Raw genomic sequence first — 7,500 nt, 5'->3', positions numbered from 1 at the left:
TTATCAAAATTCTAGGATATGTCAGATATGTGCTAACTTGGAAGGGATTAGATTTTGGTGGTGATATGGTTCACCATCCAGATCCAGGATTTTTATTAAATGGTACAATCTTTCGCAGTCAACATATGAAATAGGGAAAAATTGGTCCGTAGACGTGAGTAAAATGCTGACAATCTTCATTGGTGGAGGTCTCTAATCTCTTATTTTTCTTTTAATTTCTTTGTTTCTTGACTGACTTCGTTAACATCATTAAAAGTAATATACATTTAAATGAAAATATATAGAAACAAAATCAGAATTATGGAAGGTAGAATAGTAGATAACTAATGAATACTAAAATCATAATGAAAAGAAATTATAAATATTGAAGCAGAGGAAGAAAAAGGAATACCTGGAAAGAATATTAATTTAACAGAATTTTATTGGATGAAAAGTATCGATGTATTCATGGGGAGCTATTTTTACCTATTTCAATACTTCAAAATTTCAATATATTACAGTCATGTAAACATGCACTACACACACACACACACACACAAACACACACACACACATTATATATATGTGTGTGTGTATATATATATATATATATATATATGTATCTCTCTCTCTCTCTCTCTCTCTCTCTCTCTCTCTCTCTCTATATATATATATATATATACATATATATATCAATATATGTATATATATATATATATACATATATATATATATGTATATATATATATATATATATAATCAATATATATATATATATATATATATGTATATATATATATAAAATATACATACATACAAATATTTATTTATGTATGTATATATATATATATATATATATACATACATATAAATATTAATTTATCTATGTATACATATATATAACTATACATACACACGTGCATATATATATATATATATATATATCCACACAAATATACATATATTTATATATATATATATATATATATACAAACACACACACACATATATATATATATATATATACATATATATATGTGTATATATATAAATATATATATGTATTACATATATATGTACATGCACAGTGTGTGTGTATATGTTTCACTAAGATATATAGTCTCTCCCCCCATCCCTTTCACTGGATACTCAATTCAGAGCGTTAACCTATAAAGTAGATGAACTAAAACAACAGTAATGGAGGAAGTCGAGCATTAATTCAATCCAATTTAATATAATGTCCATTACGCTACATTCAGAATTGTTTGTTTAATGGACAGGCAAATTTTGTCAACGATATACCCTAACGTCTTCGTCTTCCGGATTTACCTTTTTTGTTTAACAGACCAAAAAATTTTATGTAACTTCAAGCAAAAGAAAAAAATAGAAGAGGTTCAGGATATGTGGAGGTATTGTATAGTACAATCATATTATTATTATTATTATTATTATTATTATTATTATTATTATTATTATTATTATTATTATTATTATTATTATTATTATTATAACTAGCTTAACTACAACCCTAGTTGGAAAAGTAGGATGCTATCAGCCCTACGGCTCCACAAAGGAAAAATAGAACAGTGAGTAAATGTAATAAGAAAACAGATAGAATGGCGTTCCCCTATGTACCGTCAAGCGAGAAAACTCTAACCCAAGACAGTGGAAGGCCATGGTGCAAAGGCTAGGGCACTACCAAGACTAGAGAACAATGGTTTGATTTTGGATTGTCCTAGAAGAGTTTCATGCCATAGCTAAAGAACCTCTTCTACCCTGACCAGTTGGAAGGTACCTAATGAATATTTGCATGAAGTAGTTAACCCCTTGAGTGAAGAAGTCAGGAAAATAAAGTGTAAATGCGAATAGCGAATTAAATAAAAAATTTCGATGATCAACATAGGTAATATATTTCATTTGAAATATTTGAAAATATATATAAAATACACATGTATAATTTATTCGTGATAATTCTAGCATTGGTGTACTATAGAGAGAGAGAGAGAGAGAGAGAGAGAGAGAGAGAGAGAGAGAGAGAGAGAGAGAGAGAATTTTGGAAAAAATCTTTTCTCTCCAGGATATGAAATTGCTTTAAAGACAGGAGATAATGATGCATAGGGGTTCGAATCAGAACTTAATTGGGTGTCTGATTCGCCTAATTTGGCAGGGAGCCATTTGCTGAATTATGAAGGGGGTATTGGATAGTTTCCTGTTTTATATATTGCTGGAGTCACTCACCTATGCGCGCGCGCACACACACACACACACATACACACGCACACACACACACACACACACACATATATATATATATAATATATACATGTATGCATACATATACATATATACATACACACATATATATATATATATATACATATGTATATGTATATATATATATATATATATATATATTATATATATATATATATATATATACATATATATATATTCGAATAAGCCATATATATTTTTGATACATTAATGTCTGGATTCTCTTAACGACCTCGGGATCAGAGCCCCAGGCGAAATCACACAAAGACAAGGGCTTGGCTCCGGCCGGGAATCGAACCCTGGTCGGCAAGCTTGTATAGACAGTGACTAAGCCACTTGGCCAAGTGGCTTAGTCACTGTCTATACAAGCTTGCCGACCAGGGTTCGATTCCCGGCCGGAGCCAAGCCCTTGTCTTTGTTTGATTTCGCCTGGGGCTCTGATCCCGAGGTCGTTAAGAGAATCCAGACATTAATGTATCAAAAATATATATGGCGTATTTGAATATGAAAAACACGTAAAAATGTGCAAAATTTATCATATATATATATATATATATATATATATATATAAGAAAAACATAAGAGGGGGATTTAGATAACAGAATTTTGACATATTTCCTAAATGACTAGGTATTATTGTTTGGTATTATGTCCTGCTTAGAGAGAGAGAGAGAGAGAGAGAGAGAGAGAGGAGAGAGAGAGAGAGAGAGAGAGAGGAGGAGGAGGAGGAGGAGGAATTGCGAAATTGGTTGTCGCCATCATGAGGTAATTATGAATACTGAACCATCGCCAACGAGCGGGTTATCAGTTGGTTATGTGTTATAGTGGTTAGGCTGAAAGTGACGATCATTATGCAAACAGGATGACCGGATACGAGCTGTAACCTGAGTCCTGCTGATTAAGTGAAAGTTCAGGATATTGTTGAGATATAATCATAGTTTATTATCCTTAGGCTGTGTAGTTAATAATGGGGTTTTACATGCTTTTCTTTATGAGAAATAGAAAAATATTGGAGTCTTTTAAATTTTATTCAACTGCTAGGGAGATATGTTTACTTAATTTGCTCTATTTGCTTGTCTAAATTTATATAAATAGATATATAAACAAAAACAAGAAAAATTAATACAAACGGCATCTAGTTCAAAGTAGGACAAAGGCCTTTATCATGTCCTAAGTGTTGCCTTTGGTTTGGCCAGTGTGGATTCTGTTGGTGGGAGACTTTAGTCTGATCGCTCATTACAAACCAGCCAAGTATGGGTTGCCCTGACTAATAAAGCTTTGTTTAGCATAGTAATATATATATATATATATATATATATATGTGTGTATATATATATATATATATATATACATATATATATATATATATATATACATATATATATATATATATATACATATATATATTCATATATATATATATATATATATACATATACATACATATATATATATATATATATAGGTGTGATTATCGACAGTAAATTTACTTGTGAGAAACATATAAGGTGTGTCTTCTACAATTTCACAAAAAATAGGCTTATTGAGAAAGTCTTTCAAGATTTTCGGTGATCAATCTATTCTGAAGAAGTGTTTTTAATTCTTTCATTCTACCTTGTTTTGAGTATTGTTCTCCTCTCTGGTCTTCAGCTGCTGATTCTCATCTTAATTTGTTGGACAGAAACTTACGGTCTATTAAATTTCTTATTCCTGATCTAGATATTAATCTCTGGCACCGTCGTTCATTAGTTCATTATGCATGTTGCATAAGATTTTTCACAACTCTGACCATCCTTTACATTCAGATCTCCCTGGACAATTCTATCCTGTTCGTAATACTAGGCAGGCAGTTAATTCTAATAGCCAGGCCTTCTCAATCACGAGGCTCAATACTACACAGTACTCAAGAAGTTTTTTTCCAGCTGTGACCAAGTTGTGGAATGATCTTCCTATCGGGTGGTTGAATCAGTAGAACTTCAAAAGTTCAAAGTTGGAGCAAATGCTTTTTTGTTGACCAGGCAGACATAGTCTTTTTATAGTTTATTTATGACATATTTGTTTTTGATGTTGTTGATAGTTTTATTATATGACATGTCTGTTTTGACGTTGTTTCTTATTTTAGAATGATTTATTGTTAATTTGTTCTCTTCATTTATTTATTTCCTTATTTCCTTTCCTCACTGGGCTATTTTTCCCTGTTGGAGCCCCTGGGCTTATAGCATCTTGCTTTTCCAACTAGGGTTATAGCTTGATAGTAATAAATAATAATAATAATAATAATATATATATATATATATATATATATATGTGTGTGTGTGTGTGTGTGTGTGTGTGTTTGTGTGCGTGTATGTGCATCATATTGTAAAGGCTAGACTCTCAGCACTATTTCTTTCTTTTTATGTAAACTGTATCTCCTACGCTCTTACTTGCGCATTAAAATGAAAACTGAAAGTCAGGAAAACAATTTGAAAGACGTAATATTTTCCGTTTCTTTGTGAACTCGGTATTTTGGGCCCCAGTGACACCTGAAGAGATTTAATGTCTAATATTCCCTAAAAGTTTTTGTTTGTCTTAAAATGTTTTTCTCCCTCTTTTTCATCAGAATGAATTTCAAGTTCTCCTTACTGAATGATAGTTTTGGATATTTGTAAAAGCATAAAGAGAAGAGTTTTGGAGAGTTACACTTCTTTACTTTAATATATTTACACTTCTTAAACTCATCCATACTTACATGTTCATGAATGCATACGCTAATACACATATGCTCTATTAATATATACTTGCATATTCATAAACTCACATACACTTGGCCAGCTTTCTATTCATTTATTTGTTTATATGTAATGAAATATGTGGTATGCAGACATATACATACATACGTATATATATATATATATATATATACATTGATATAGATACACACACACACACACACACATATATATATATATATATATACAATCATTGTGGAAGCTCCGCAACCCACAGGTGGCACAGAACTACAAGGAGGCCTGCGAACAATACCTCGCAGACCCTGTGGGTCAGGCCACTGTCGAGCACCACTGGACCACCCTCAGAAACGCCATGGCCCGTGTCGCGGAGGAAACACTAGGCTACACCACCAAGAAACGGCACGATTGGTTTGATGAGAATGATGCTACCATCTCTCTTCTCATTGAAACCAAACGACAAGCACGCCTGACTTTGGAAAACCAACCAACAGCAGCAAACAAATGTGCTCACAAGGTTGCTGAAGCTGGTTGCCAAAGAGGTATCCGTGAAGCCCAGAACACCTGGTGGCAAAGAAAAGCTGCAGAAATACAGAGTTTCGCTGACCAACGTGACCTGCGCAGCTTCTATGCAGCAACAAAAGAAATATTTGGTCCCACACGGTCATCAGTGGGCAGCCTGAAGGACGCGGATGGGGCCACAACCATCACCGACAGCGAGGGCATCCTGGCCAGGTGGAGGTCTCACTTTGAGAACCTCCTCAATGACCAAGCAGACACCCCAGACGATCTCCTGCGAATGACCCCGCAGCATCCCGTCCGTCACTGGATGGCACTACCACCCTCCATCCATGACTTCAACAAGGCCCTGCAGCGCATGAAGCCCGGCAAAGCCCCAGGGCCAGACAACATCCCGTGGAGCTCCTCACTCACGGTGGCCCCGGCTTGAGGAACCGTTTGATGCTCCTTATACTGAAGATATGGGAGACCAAGACACCCCCCTAGTGACTTCCGCGAAGCAAACATCGTTACCATCTTCAAGAAGGGAGACAGGGAGAACTGTAACAACTACCGGGGAATATTACTACTAAGCATCGCGAGTAAGATTTTCGCTCGGATTCTCCTTGACCGCCTCCTTATTCTCGCAGAAGACGTCCTGCCAGAGTCCCAGTGCGGCTTTCGACCTTCCCGCGGGACCATAGACATGATCTTCTGTGCGCGACAACTACAAGAGAAGAGCCTCGAACAACAACAGCCCTTAATGTTCATCTTCTGGGATTTGAAAAAGGCCTTCGACAAAGTACATCGACCTGCCATGTGGCTGTCCTCAAAAGATATGGCTGCCCACCCGATTTTGTCAAGCTGGTGCGTGCCCTCCATGACGGAATGGTTGGGAGAGTCTGCCACCAGAACTCTATTTCAGACCCATTCCCCATCAACGGCGGCCTGAAGCAGGGCTGTGTTCTGGCCCCGACGTGTTTCTCGCTATAACACCGCAGCAATGCTCAACGAGATTCCCCCAGACACACTCTCAGTTGACCTACGTTTCCGGATGGATGGAGGGCGCTTTCAACCTCGCTAGACTCCGCGCCAGAACCAAGACCACCTTGTGTGCAGTGCGAGAACTGCAGTATGCTGACGACAATGCCACCCAGGTCAGACGGCAGAGGACCTGCAGTCGTTAGCTGATGCATACAACTCTGCCTACGAACGTTTTGGGATGCAAGTCAACTCAGAAAAAAACCAAGACCCACGTCCAACATCCACCAGGTTTGATGCTCCCCAACTTCAATACCACAGTGAATGACCAACCGTTAGAACAGGTGGACCAGTTCTCCTACCTAGGGAGCATCCTAACATCAGATCCCACAAGCAAAAAAGACGTGGAGAACAGGATCAGGGACAGCCCACTCCGCCTTTGGCCGACTCAACTGCCGCGTATTTAACAACCACGCACTGACAATGACCACCAAAATAAATGTGTTCAGGGCAGTAGTCCTCTCCACACTCCTGTATGCATGTGAAACATGGACGCTATATAGAAACGATATTAAAATCCTAGAACGCTTCCAACAAATGAAACTGAAGCAGATCTTGAAAATCCCCTGGGAGAGCCACACCACCAACATTGAAGTCTTAGAACGTGCCTCGCTGACCAGCGTGGAGGCCACCATCATCCACCACAGCCTCCGCTGGATAGGACACGTGCATAGGATGGTTCCCTCTAGGCTCCCAAAGAAAATATTCTACGGAGAACTGACCCAGGGCACCAGACCACGAGGAGCCCCGAAAATGCGCTATAAAGATCAACTAAAGCGTACCCTAGCTCTAACTGACATCGATCCTTCCTCATGGGAAGAAACAGCCAGGGACAGGAAAACCTGGAGGAGTACAGTACACCATGGCACCGTGGACTTCGAGGAGAGGAGGAGACAAAATGAGGAGGCTAGGAGGAGAAGAAGGAGAGAGCGATTAGAACAGCCCCGCCCACCACCTACCCTCCCTTGTGAACACTGTC

The sequence above is a fragment of the Palaemon carinicauda genome, chromosome 3 (assembly GCF_036898095.1).
Source record: "Palaemon carinicauda isolate YSFRI2023 chromosome 3, ASM3689809v2, whole genome shotgun sequence".
NCBI lineage: Eukaryota > Metazoa > Arthropoda > Malacostraca > Decapoda > Palaemonidae > Palaemon > Palaemon carinicauda.
Note: the sequence above shows the minus strand (reverse complement) of the source record.